This window comes from Chiloscyllium plagiosum, unplaced genomic scaffold (genome assembly GCF_037043375.1).
Source record: "Chiloscyllium plagiosum isolate Xiang-an unplaced genomic scaffold, Cpla_swu_hap1 HiC_scaffold_50, whole genome shotgun sequence".
NCBI lineage: Eukaryota > Metazoa > Chordata > Chondrichthyes > Orectolobiformes > Hemiscylliidae > Chiloscyllium > Chiloscyllium plagiosum.
The window spans coordinates 28,304,267-28,318,705 of record NW_028270188.1 but is presented as its reverse complement, the minus strand read 5'-3'; positions in this window follow the sequence as shown (position 1 = coordinate 28,318,705).

Genomic DNA, 14,439 nt, shown 5'->3' with positions numbered 1-14,439 from the left:
GTCCATAGCACTGTGAGGCAGCAGCACTAAACACTGAGCCATGGTGCTACCTCATGGAATATGTTTTGGAGTTTTTAAAAACATGACAAGTAAGAGGTGTGACACAATAAACAAACGCTCAAAGGAATGAGAATATGAAAATGGAAATGCTACCACATCAGAAACCAGAGTAGCTCACGGGGTACGGGTCAATGGGTCTCGGTATGAATTGGGCGACAGACATCAGAATTGCATTGCAGAAACTGAAGCTCAAACCCGGGAATTCATGTAATAGTGTAGATCACAGTTGGACAGAAGGAGAATTGTACTGAGTCTCAATCTGTAACTTTTTGTCCAGGATAATTCCTCAGTCCATTATTCCCATTAAGCTGAATGATGTTTCAGTCACGAGTGTAGGTGAAAATACCAGGGTCAGAGTCGTGTGTACCTAAAACTGATGACAACCCATTTAAAGCTACCAAACTTGACTACTCACTTACATTGCAAACAGCAGGACTAACATCTGATAGAGAGGACGAAATGATTACAAAGCAAACAGATCAGATCGAAGCTCTGCAGTCCTGCCACAGCCAGTTAGAAATGGAGTTGAACTATGAAACAACTGACGAAAGAAGAGGACTCCACAAATATTTTTTTTAAAAATATGTTCAATGGGATTAGTATGTCGCTGGGCAGGTCATCATTTATTGACAGGAGGGTAGTTAAGAGTCAAACACATTGCTGTGGGTCTGGACGTACAAGGAGGCCAGAGCAGGAATGAATGGCAGTTTCCTTCCCGTATGGGCATCTGCGAACAAGATGGGGTTCCCACACAATCAGCAACTGTTTCATGATCATCATTAGACTCTTAATTCCAAACATTTATTGGATTTGAATTCCACCATTTGCTGTGGCAGTATTAGAACTCAGGTCACATGAGCATTGCCTGGGTCGCTAGACTAACAGCTAAAATACCACTAGGTTATTACTTTGCCATTCCCCGAAAGAATGGAACTTTGCTGCACATCAGTGTAAAAGACAGTATGCAATGTCTGCACCATCCTCAGCCAGAAGTGTTCCTTAGATGATGCCCACAGAATCACAGATGCCAGTCTCCAACCAATTCGATTCGCTGCACCTGACATGAAGAAACAGCTGAACACAGTAGGTACGAAAAAGGCAATGGGCCCTGACACCATTCCTGTAATAGGACTGAAGACTTGTGCTGCATAACAAGCCGTGTCCCTGGGGAAACTGCTCCATTCCAGCTCCAACTCTGACATCTCCCTGGCAACGTGGAAAATTCCTCAACTATGTCCAGTCCCTTAAGAGAAGAATAATTACAGTCTGACCATTTACCACCCCCTCAGTCCCATCACGATAGACAAAATGGTGTGAGTTATTTTTGACAGTTCTGTCAAGCAGCACAGAAATTATCTGCTCAGTGTGGTTTCCGATTGGTCCCCATGTGGAGATGGTGCTGTTGTGGAAATGTCACTGGATTACTAATCCCGACCAGGCCAATGCTCTGGCAGCTGGTGGAAGTTAACATCAACTAATAAGATATCGAAATCTAAACTTTGCTGTCAGTAACAGTGACCTTGAAGCCAATGTCGATTGTAAACACAAATTGCCTTCCCAATGTACTTTCCGGCAGTGATTCTCCCCTGCTCTCCTGTTCTGGCCGAAAAGTTCCTCCAAACGAGAGGCATGTGGCAAACTCTTCAACAGTCTCTAAAATGCCAAGCAATACATTCTATTGTATAAACTGTTCCGAGCCCATAATGGATAAAATTGGACAGAACACTCACCACCAGTCTCGGTATCAGAAAAGGGAATGGGAAACACAGTCTTGTTGATCCAACAGATGCCTCCTTCCCAACAGCTGAGAGCTTGTGACACATTTCCAGAGTTTCCCCACAGACTGCACAGAAACATCGGGAAAGAGTAGGTCATACAACACATTGAGCCTCCCTCATTCTATTCTTTGGTCTAACTTCTCTTCAATTTTTTTCACAAACACTGCATACTGTATATCCTTTGAAGTGATTAATTATTGGAACAGTATGAATTAGGAACTTCGGTCCATCAATTTTGCTTTCCCATTGAATATAACGATGGTTGATCATTTCTCCCCATACCAAACTTCTGCTGCAACTTTGTCCCTTTTGTGTCAAAAAATACTGAACGAAATTCAGTGCCTTGGCTTCCACAGGCTTGGTTAGCATAGAATGCCCAGATTCACCAGTCTGTGAGTTCAGACATTTATTCTCATCTCAATGCAGAGTGCCCTGACCGTACCTAATACTGTGGCTGCTTGTTTTCGACGTCCCAGCCGGGTGAATTATCATCCCTGCTTCCAATATATCTCGCCCTGTCAGAGTATTATATATCTCACTCAGATCTCCACTCATTTTCCTAAACCACATGGAATACAGACTCAGTCGCCCCAAACTCTGCTCCCACGACAAATTTATCATCCTAGAGATCAGTCTGGTCATTCTCTGCTGCTCTCCCTCAATGTCAGGTTTGTCCTTTATTAGGTAAGGAGACCAAAACTACGCACCATACTGCACAATGTTCGAGATGGGGTCTCACCAAGGTCATGTACAGCTGTAATAAGATACCCTTATTCCTGGACTCACATTCCCCGGAAATGAAGGTCAACACATCATTTACCTTCCTTACTGCTTTCAGTTGCTTCAATAATGCTTTCAGTGACTGGTGTACAGGGAGATCCAGATCCTTTACAATGTTACATATACACAATTGGTGGGTCTATGTACACTGAGCAGCGTGCCACTGCCAATCCCAGTATTGACGTCTGGCTTCAGAGTTCACCGCCGTGAATGGACCTCAGAGTTCGGCGAAGAAGTCAACAAAAGGATGCACGTTAGTATCTTCACAGATCAACATTTTCACATCAATTCCTTTTGAAATGCTAGCCTGATATTATATTTTTCCTTCCAAAATGTTCAGTGTTACGTCCATCCACATTGCTGTTCATCTGCCACTTATTTGCCCATTCCCTCCACATGTCTCAATTACCTTGAACTTCTTTACATCCGCCTCACCCAATCAATTCTCAGTTTGGTGCCATCAGCTGATTTTGAAACATTACATTTAGTACCCTCGAGCAGATGTTTAATCTGCTTCCTGAATAGATGGGTGCAAACATCAATTCCGAGATCATCCTGCTCGTAATTGCTTTCCACTCCAAAAAAAGGAACTGCTTATTCTGACTCACTTTTTCTTTCAGCTCTCTACCATTCTCAACCCATGCCAGTATATTAGATATTACTGTTGCACACTGTTATGGGCCAGGACAGACCACCTCAAGTCATTTCAAGGAAGTAGTGCAGACTCAAACTTTGCTTGTTGCCTTAAGCAGGTGTAAGGCAGATATTCCAGGAGTGACGCAGCTGGTAAAGCCACTTAGTTTTAAATAAAACAGAATTTATTTTCAAGGTTACGGAATGAAACACAAACAGAAGAGAATAGCATGCAGAATGACAACCTATCCGAAAACCCAACAGATTATCCTAACTTAATGATGTTAGCAAATTAAATTCATAAGGAGTGGGTACATGGGAAGACCAAGAACTGACTTTCAATCCAGCCTACAAAAATGTAGGGCATTACTGTGTAACATGATTAGGAATGACAATACAAAGAGACAGCCAATTAGAAGCCATATCCACGCTACTAGTTCCACAGTAAGTAGAACTAAAGTGACTATTCCCAGCTTTTGTCATTTTAAAGTTTTATAAATAAATATTAAAAAATATTAAAAGTTGGCTACTCAACTAATCTTCCAGGTGAAGCTTTCTGGTCTTCAATAGCACTCCACTTCTCAACTGAGAATCTGAAAATGGTCGAAAGCCATTGGGTGGTACCGTGGCACAGTGGTTGGCACTGCTGCCGCACAGCGCCAGGGACCCGGGTTCAATTCCCGGCTCAGGCAACGGTTTGTGTGGAGTTTGCACATTCTCCCCGTGTCTGTGTGGGTTTCCTCCAGGTGCTCCGGTTTCCTCGCACAGTCCAAAAATGCGCCGGTTAGCTGAATTGGCCATGCAAAATTGCGCGTATTGTTAGGTGAAGGGGTAAATGTAGGCAAATGCATCTGGGTGGGTTGCTCTTTGGGGGGTCGGTGTGGACTTGTTGGGCCAAAGGGCCTGTTTCCTCACTGTAAATCATCTGTATCTAAATAATCTGAGGTGTTGTTCGAAGTACTTGAAACAATCCCCATAAAAACCCCATGGAACATTCGAAAGGAAAAATCAAACCCAGGTTCTTCCAGGAGAGATGGCAGAGAGAGAGGGGGGATCGCATGGACCTTCTTCTTTAGCCTGAATGCTTCACAACTGGCTGCCTGCTTTCAGTAAACAGCCAGTCTGTGAGAAATCAGTCCAAACAAATCAAAGCAGAGGGTCTGCGCTGGGAGAATTGGCCACTCCCCTTTCATAAGAACAGAAGGACTAGGAGCTGGAGTAGGCCATATGGTCCTTCTAACCTGCTCAGCCATTCTGTAACATCAAGGCTGATCTACTCGTGGACTCATATCCACTTACCCGCGCTCTCACTGTATCCGTAATTTACTTCATTGTTCAAAACGTATCTATCTCAGCTCGAAAAACATTTACTGAAGTAGCGTCAACTAATTCACTGGGCAGGACATTCCATACAATTACAAGCCTCAATTCAATCCTAAATCTGCTCCCTCTAATATTGAGGTTATTCCATCTTGTCCGAGCTTCACCTGCCAGTGGAACCATCCTTTCTACTTTTCTTACGTCATCCCTTCATAATATTTTTTATGTTTCTATAAGATCCACCCCTCATTCTTCTTAATTCCAATGAATATAATGCTGATCTACTCTGTCTCTCCTCATAAGACAACCCCCTCAACTCCAGATTCACCAGAGTATATCTCCTCTGCACCTCCACTACCAGTACATCGCTTTGCAAGTAAGGAGGCCAAAACTGCTCACAATACTCCAGGTATGATCTCACCAGCTCCCTGTACAGCTGCAACATAACCTCCCTGCTTTTAAATTCAACACCTTTCGCAATGAAGAACAAAATACCATTTACCTTCCGAATTATTTGATGTACCTGTCGATCAACCTTCTGTGATTCATGCACAAGGACACCCAGGTCCCTCTGCACAATTCAAATAATAATCCTTTTTACTGGTACTCCTAACAAAATAGATTACTTCATATTTATTATCATTGTATTCCATCTGCCAGACCTTTACCCATTCATGCAATGTAACTATTTTCCTCTGCAAAGTTTCACAGTACTCTGCACACTTTGCTCTGCCGCTCATCTTCGTGCCATCTGAAAACTTTGACAAACTACGCATGCTCCCAACTCCACATCATCTATATAAATTGTGAATAATTGCAACCCCAACACTGATCCCTGAGGCACACGACTCAGCACTGTTTGCCAGCCAGGATAGCACTCATTTATACCAACTCTTTGCTTCCCGTTAGTCAATCAATCTTTTTTCCATGCTAATACTTCAGCCGTAACGACATCCATCTTTATCTTCTGCAGCAGCCTACTATGTGGCACCCTGTCAAAGCCTTTGTGAAACCTAGATACACCACATACACTGCGGCCTCGTTGTCTATCTTGCTCGTAATGTCTTCGTAGATTTCCAAAAGACTTGTCAAGCATGATCTGCCCTTCATGCATCCTTGCTGCATCTGTGCAATGGACCGTTTTCTATCAAAATGCCTTGCTATTTCTTCCTTGATAATACAGTCAAGGCATCTTCCCCACTACTCAGATTAAGTTAACTGGTTTATAATTCCCCAACTTTTATCTACATGCCTTTTTAAACAATGGCGTCCCATTTGCTGTTTTTCAATCTGCTGGGACTGCCCCAGAGTTCAGCAAATTTTAGAAAATTACCACAAATGCACTTGTTATTTCTCCTGCTATCTTTTTAGTACCCTGGGATACATTACATCAGGGCCAGGGGATTCGTCTAGCCTTAGCTCTATTAGCTTTCCCAATGCTACCTCCTTTGTAATAATGATTGTTCATAAGTCCTCACCTACCTTCATCTCTTTGGTAAAAACAAGGACTGCAGATGCTGGAAACCAGATTCTACAGTGGTGCTGGTAAAGCACAACAGTCCAGAGCATTTCTGATGAAAGGCTTTTGCTCGAAACGTCGATTTTTCTGCTCCTCAGATGCTGCCTGAACTGCTGTGCTTTACCAACACCACTCTAATCTAGAATCTTCATCTCTTCGTCGATCACTGGCATGTTATTAGTGTCGTTCACTATGAAGACTGATACAAAATACCTGTTCAATGCCACAGCCATTTCATCATATCCTGTAACTAAATGCTCCTTCTTATCTTCTCCAGGACCAACATTTAAGTTAGCCACTAATTTTCATTTTATATATTTAGGGAATCATCTGCTATCTGTCTTCATATACTGTGCGATTTTTTTTCTCTCGTGTTCTATCCTACTTTTCTTTATAGCTCTTTTCGTGGCTTTCTGTTGACCTTTAATCTTTTCCCAATCTTCTAGTTTCCTGCTGTTCTTAGCCACTTTGCATTCCATCTCTGTCAATTTGATAACCTTTCGTATTTGCTTAGACATCCACGGCAGACTTTCCCTTTTCTTAGAGTCTTTCCTTTTCACTGAATATACTTTTCGCTTAGGACTTTGAAAAAATCCTTTGAAAATCCCCCACTGCTCGTCAACTTTCAATATAAAGTATTTATTTCCAGTCGACTTTTGCCAAGTCCTCCCTCCATTCTGTTGTAGTCTCCTTCGTTTAAGCACAGGACCCTGGTATTGAATTTTATCTTCACTCTCCATCTGTGTTTTAAATTCAACCATACTGTGATCATTCCTTCCAAGTTGATTCCCAACTATGAGGTCATTAATTATTCCTGTCTCATTACACAGGACCGGATCTAGCATAGTTCACTTCTCATTGTACGTGTTTTAATTTTAGACTTTAAAGCATTTCCAAATTGTCAAACCTAGACTCTTTGGATTCGGTGCTTTTAAGACCGCTATGAAAGAAAAACAAGGACAGCGTAACCTTGTTAAAGGAGTAGCATTGTCACAACACTATACTTGCGACGTCATCAAAAATGTTTCTGAAAATCCAAATTCACTGCATATATTGCTTCGCCATAATTTATTTCGCAATCGGATTCTTAAATATGATTCGCCATTAATAATTTAATATTGACTTGATCCATGTTCATTACTTTCAAATTAACATAATGCTCAAAGTTCCCTGGCAAAGCATTCTTTCTAATAGTCTCTTGTATTGTCCTGACTGCTTCTTTGGTGCTAAGCAGACTGTAATTCCCTGCTGTCTCCCTGCCTCCTTTAGAAATATTGGGGTTACATTTGCTGCTCTCAAATCTGTCAATTCAATCATCAGGAATTTGGAAGACGGCAAGCAAAGTATCCATTATTCCCATGGCCACCTCCTTTCGGAATCAGAGATATAGATTATCATTCCATGGGGATTTATCAGATTTCAGTACAAATAATTTCTCCAAAACTGCTTATTTAGTAATTTGGTTGTATTTCCTTTCTTTCTCGGTTGACCTAGAATTGTTTGGAAGCTTTATTGTTAAGAAAAAACCCGATCATGAAGGCAGAACTGAAATAGATGCTTCATAGTCTGCCATTTCCCTGTTCTCCATTCATTGGTTTTGGACTGTGAGGAAGCTACAATTATCTTCTCCAACATTTCACCTTGGTATATTGTACATTGAGAAGATTTTACATTTCACGCTTGTTAATGTACTCTTCCAAAACCCATTTCTTCCTGTCTTAAGCTGTTCAATGATTGACCTTCCACAGCCATAAAATCACAGAAGCATAGACTCTGTACCATCACAAATACAGCACGATCTATATTATTCCAAATTTCCTACATCACTCCCGTAGCCATGAATGGTATGACACTTCAATTGCTCGTCCAAATAATTTTTAATGGCTGTGAGGTGACCCGTGATAACTGCCCCCTTAGGAAGTGCATTCCAGATCCCTTGGGTGAAAAATAATCACTGAATCATCTCTAAACCTCAAATCCTTCCTTTCAAAAGTGTGCTCCCCTGTTCTTGGCCATTTGACTAAAAGGAACAGCTCCTGTCTATCTCTCCAGTCCATATCCCTCATAATCTTATACTTCTGAATCACGTCCCCCTCAGCCTTCTCTCATTCAAACTAAACAACCCGAGCTTATCCAGCCTCTCTCCATAACCGATATGCTCCATCATTGGAAACATCCAGGTGAATCTCTACACCCCCTCCAGAATAATCACATACTTCCTGTAATGTGGCTCCCAGAACTCCACACAGTATTCCATGTTGGGCAACACCAAAGTGCTACATAGATCTTGTAATCTATGCCTCGATGAGTAAATGTTATGCCTACTGCTTCAATTGACTTCTCATGTAACCTTTTATTCTCCCACGTCACATTCAAGAATGTGTGGAAAAGCTCCCTATGAGCTTTTTGTGTGCTACAATTCATTGCGTATTCCACATTTAGTTCCTTCTTCCAAAGTGCATCACCTCAGTTATCAGAGTTACATTCCATCTGCCATTGATCCACCCATCTGACCATTCCATCTGTATCTTACTGTGACATAAGACTTTCCTCCTCACTGCCAACCACCCGGTCAATCTTTGCATCAAACACAGACTTGTTCTCAGACCAAGTCTCCTCAGCAGATCATCGTGCCATCTGAGGGATTAATCTGGAGGAAGCCCATTTAGTATATGCGATCAGTGTATTTTACTTAGATCATGACATCAAAATTGTACAGGTACAGTCCAGGTTCAGTCTCCCCAACTCTCTGTGTTACTAGTGCAGAATGTCTTTACTTCCAGTAGGAGCAAATCACTGCAGAAGCTGAATCTGTACTGTAACCAACACTTGCTAAAGATCACAGTTAGTCAGACAGCATTCGTAAAGAGAGAGAAATCTAACACTTTGAGTCTAGTTGATTCTTCATCGTCTGTATTCGGATTCCCTTTAAATGACGGCTTTTAAAGGGACACAGCACTGAAACCTGTGGCAAACCAGCGTACACCGGTCTTCAGTTACACAAGCAACCGTCTACCACCACCTATGTTCTCCAATAGTTTCTCAAATGCTTAACTTCCCCAGTTTGCATATGCTCCTACCAATACACTTTGCTTTAATGTTTTCTGCTAACTTACTATGTGCTGATTAAAACTCGTCCTGAATATCTGACTGTACCACATGCACTGATTCCCCATTGTTTACAAATACAAGAGATATCTTCCAGAAAAAATTATAACTTCCCTTTCATAAATGCAGAATAATTCACTTGAAATTTGCTATAACTTTCTCAGTGTCCAAAAAGATCTTCGTTACAATACGTTGCAACAGATTCCCTACTGTGGATGACAACTAACTGGCCTGTAGTCCTCCACTCTCCCACTTGTTCCCTTAGTAACTCATTTGAATTCATTTATAACCTTCCAAAGTGAATACAGAGAAATACAGTAGTCCCTATTGCAATCAATATGTATATTGCCGTTTTCTCAGAAATTTCAGTTTGAATTATATCTTGTCTGTCAGACTTATCAATCCTCATCCCAGTTCTGTTTCCAAATATCACCTCGTAACTGTATATGAATTATTTTAGTCTTTAGTTACAAAGGTCCCGTGGTGACTTCGTATTTCTCGGAGATTTTCTGGACCTTTCTCTTTGAAGACAGATGCAATGTCACTGTTTCGTCTCCTTGTCTCCTTTCGTTCTCTGCAATAAATTATCATATCCACACATTCGTTGTGCCCCACTTGATCTTGATTTTATTTTCCTTTCAATATCAACAGAAGCTTTTCGCCAGTATTTACAATTAAAAAAGAAAATCACAGCAAAGGAACAGGCCCTTCAGCCCTCCAAGCCTGTGCCAATCCAGATCCTCTATCTAAATCTGTCGCCTATTTTCTAATGGTTTGTATCCCTCTGCTTCCTCATTTTAAATGACGCTATCATCCCCTCCTCTACTACCTCCGCTGGCAACTCATTCCAGCCAGCCACCACCCTCTGCGCAAAGAACTTGTCGAGCATATCTCCAATAAACTTTTCCCCTTTCATCTTGAGTTCTTGACCCCTAGTAACTGAGTCCTCACTCTGGGAATAAGCTTCTTGCTATCCACCCTGTTTACATCTCTCATGATTTTGTAGACCTCAATCAAGTCCTCCCTCAACCTCCGTCTTTCTAATGAAAATAATCCTAATCTACCAAACCTCTCTTTATATTTCGTTCTCTCCATACTAGGCAACATTCTGGTTAAACTCCTCTGCCCTCTTTCCAAAGCATCTAGATCATTTCAGTAATGTGGCAATCAGAACTGTCCGCAGTATTCTGAATGAGGCCGAACCAAAGTACTATACAACTGTGATATGGCCTGCCTACCCTTGTACGCAATAGGTTCCAACAGATTCCCTCCTGTGGGTGACGAGTTAACTGGTCTGTGGTTCTCCACTTCATAAATTGTTAGAATGCAGGAAGGAAAGTATGCTGTATGCCTTCTTGATCATTCTATCGACCTGCCACTTTTGGCGAACAATGGACCTGAACACCCAGATCTCTCTGTACATCAATTTTCCCCAGGGCTTTTTCCAGTTACTGTATAATACGTTCTCGAATTGGATCTTCCAAAATGCATCACCTCACATCTGCCCTTTCTCCACCCAACTCTCCAATCTATCTACATTCAGCTATGTTTTCTGACAGTCCCCACAACTTTCTGCTACTCTACAATCATAGTGTCATCTGCAAACTTGCTAATCAGACCACCTATAGCTTCCATCAGATCATGTAAGTACATCGCAACAAACAGTGGTCCCAGCAGGGATCCCTGTGAAACACCACACAGAACAGTTGTCCATTATGAGAAACTCCATTCCATTACTACTCTCTGTCTTCTGTTGCCCAGCCAGTTCTCTAATCCATCTAGCTAGTACACCATGGACGCCTTGCGACTTCACCTTTTCCATCATTCTATCTCATCAAACGCCTTACTAGCGTCCAGGTATATGACATCTTCAGCCCTTTCTCCACGATCAACTTTGTCATTCTTCAAAGAATTCTATTATGTTTGCTAAGATGTGACCTTCCCTGCACAAATCATGGAAGGTCTTGTGTGGAACATACAACATGGAACATAGAAGAATACAGCGCAGTACAGGCACTTTGGCCCTCGATGTTGCGCCGATCCAAGCCCACCTAACCTACACTAGCCCACTACCCTCCATATGCCTATCCAATGCCCGCTTAAATGCCCATAATGAGGGAGAGTCCACCACTGCTACTGGCAGGGCATTCCACGAACTCACGACTCACTGAGTAAAGAACCTACCCCTAACATCTGTCCTATACCTACCACCCCTTAATTTAAAGCTATGCCCCCTTGTAATAGCTGACTCCATACGTGGAAAAAGATTCTCACTGTCGACCCTATCTAAACCCCTAATCATCTTGTACACCTCTATCAAGTCATCCCTAAACCTTCTTTTCTCCAATGAAAACAGCCCCAAGTGCCTCAGCCTTTCCTCATACGATCTTCCTACCATACCAGGCAACATCCTGGTAAACCTCCTCTGCACCCGTTCCAGTGCCTCCACATCTTTCCTATAGTATGGCGACCAAAACTGCACACAATACTCCAGATGCGGCCGCACCAGAGTTTTATACAACTGCAACATGACCTCAGTACTCCGGAACTCAATTCCTCTACCAATAAAAGCCAGTACGCCATATGCCTTCTTCACCGCACTACTTACCTGGTGGCAACTTTCAAACATCTGTGTACATGGACACCAAGATCCCTCTGCTCATCCACACTACCAAGTATCCGACCATTAGCCCAGTACCCCATCTTTCTGTTACTCTTACCAAAGTGAAACACCTCACACTTAGCTGCATTGAACTCCATTTGCCACCTTTCTGCCCAGTTCTGCAGCTTATCTATATTCCGCTGTAACCTGCCACGTCCTTCCTCACTGTCAACAACTCCTCCGACTTTCGTACTTGTTTTACCCTGGATTCATCCTGGTTTTATTTCCAAAACAGGACTTTATAAAATGCCACAATGATTGGCTGAGTACAAATTGAATGTTGTTTTGAAGGAAATACATCTTTCCACAAATATAAATCTGCAAACGCAAATTAGGTCCCCAGATTTATATGTGTGACTGTGCGAGAGATGCGGAGTGTGTGTGTGTGTGTGGGGGGGGGGGGGGGGGCGGAGGTGGGGGTGTGGGTGTGTATGTTTGTGTCCGTCTGTGAGAGAAAGAGGGTGGGTGTGTGTATGTTTAAGGATGAGAGCGAAAGCCTGTGCTCACGTTAAGACACAGACAGATTTGGCAGATCCCTTTCCCCACACACACCCAGTCCCTGGATTCAGAGCTTCCATGCTCTGCAGCCTCTGCTCCATTTGTTGTTCATGTTACAGACCCTGATGCTGTAACTACAGTCCCCATGCTCCATCCAGAGTTGGGTCACCAAATCCTCTTGTGTCCCCGAATGTCTGAGGCAGCTCACAGGACAACCTCCAGCAAACCATCCCCAGCCCCTCCACTAAATTTTCAATAATAGGGACAATCAGACTTCCCTCCACTAAAAGTGAGATATCTACTCCATTATAATTATACTTCAGGGTCCTCCTTGTATTTCTGACCACGTGATCAGCTCAAAGGGACAAACACAGGCGTTCAGTGGACAGGCACAGACCAAGTTTTAAAGACATGAGTCAAAGATGCTGAAACTCCCTGTTCAACATGGAGCACGACGTGGGACACACCGAGAAGTGAACAACTGCCCTGCACACACACACACACACACACACACCTCTTCATGAAGCACCTCAAGGGACACACCAGGAAGTGAACAACAGCCCAACACACACTCCCCGTCCATGGAGTAACACATGGGACTCAGCGGGAAGTGAACAATAGCCTGACACACACCATTACATTATTTCTGAACTTTATAATGCCAGTATTCGATACAATGCATAACCAAAAACCAAGGCGAGGGAAAGATGCAGATGGACAGAGACATTCATGTTAGCGATAGAAACGGACAATTCAGACAGAAAACAGAGCATGTTGTTGAAATATGAGGAACAAACAAGGGAGTGGGTCTAACTGGAGCAGTGAGACCTTGGCGGGTCAGGTCACAAGAATGAGAACATTGAATAAAGGCATTGCCAGAGCAGCTGACCAAATTTGTTCTACTAAATTCTGAATCTGCCTCACTGAACAAACGCAGAAACTATTGAACTGCGACAAGTAGACAAGGCAGCATGGAGAGCAGCGCAGCTTATGACAGTGCATTGCTCAGTAAGGTGGACTATCTGCCCAGCATGGAGAGCTGTGCAGACTATCCCAGTTCATTGCTCAGTAAGGTGGACTATCTGGCCAGCATGTTGAACTATGCAGACCATGCTAGTGTATTGCTCGGTAAGGTGGACTATCTGGCCAGCATGGGGAGCTGTGCAGACTATGCTAGTGTATTGCTCAGTAAGCTGGACCAGCTGTCCAGCATAGCAGTATTGTAAAGCTTTGCCAGTATATTGCTGCCACATTTGCACTACACAACTGACTAACACGGGACAATTTACCGCCTATACTGCGAATGACAGTAAATAGGCTCCCTCAAAATAATGTCTCTGTATCTTCATGCATCAGTTCAAGGCAAGGGGTTTTATGTGTGCGTGTGTGTGGTTCTGGGGCAGTGTTAGATGTGAAAATCATTGTCTAAGAGAGTGCACACATGGAAATCAGTTCAAATGTGAACAACTGTTAGGGCTTGGTATAATGGACAGAGAGAGATAGTTCATGGGCAGCTGTTAATGACGTGCTTGAGAATATTAAAGTAAAGGCATTGCCGGACGCAATAGCATTATAGATCAGTACGCACAGGAATGATGGATGAATGGGGAGTTCTGTGTGATATCAGATATGAGCTGTGGAGTATTGACGCAGATTTGTTTCTGCGGGTTTGCAGCTGTGAGTGTCAGCAACCGACGAATGCCATCTTTAAGACTGTATTTCACAGCTCATGATTCAAATAGCAGATGGGATGAGCCAGTGAAGCATATGCTGGACTTATCAGCAGTTATAATTAGGAATGGTCAGGATGTAGTGTCAGGAATTGGTTCATGGCCAAAGGGATCACCACTTTTGTCATTTGTCTATTTCAGCTTCAGATATTGGCCAGGGATGAGACGGAGACAGAGGAAGGAAATGCAGTTTGTAACCAGAACAGAAGATAGTGACCTCAATGTTTTCAATATTTAGATAGCAAGTTCAGTGATACAACGAATCATGGTTCACAGCTGAAACAGTGCAGGTTAACATGGCAACCCATGAGTAACACTGCCAGAAGCAAGTAGGGAGAGAGCGATTTAACA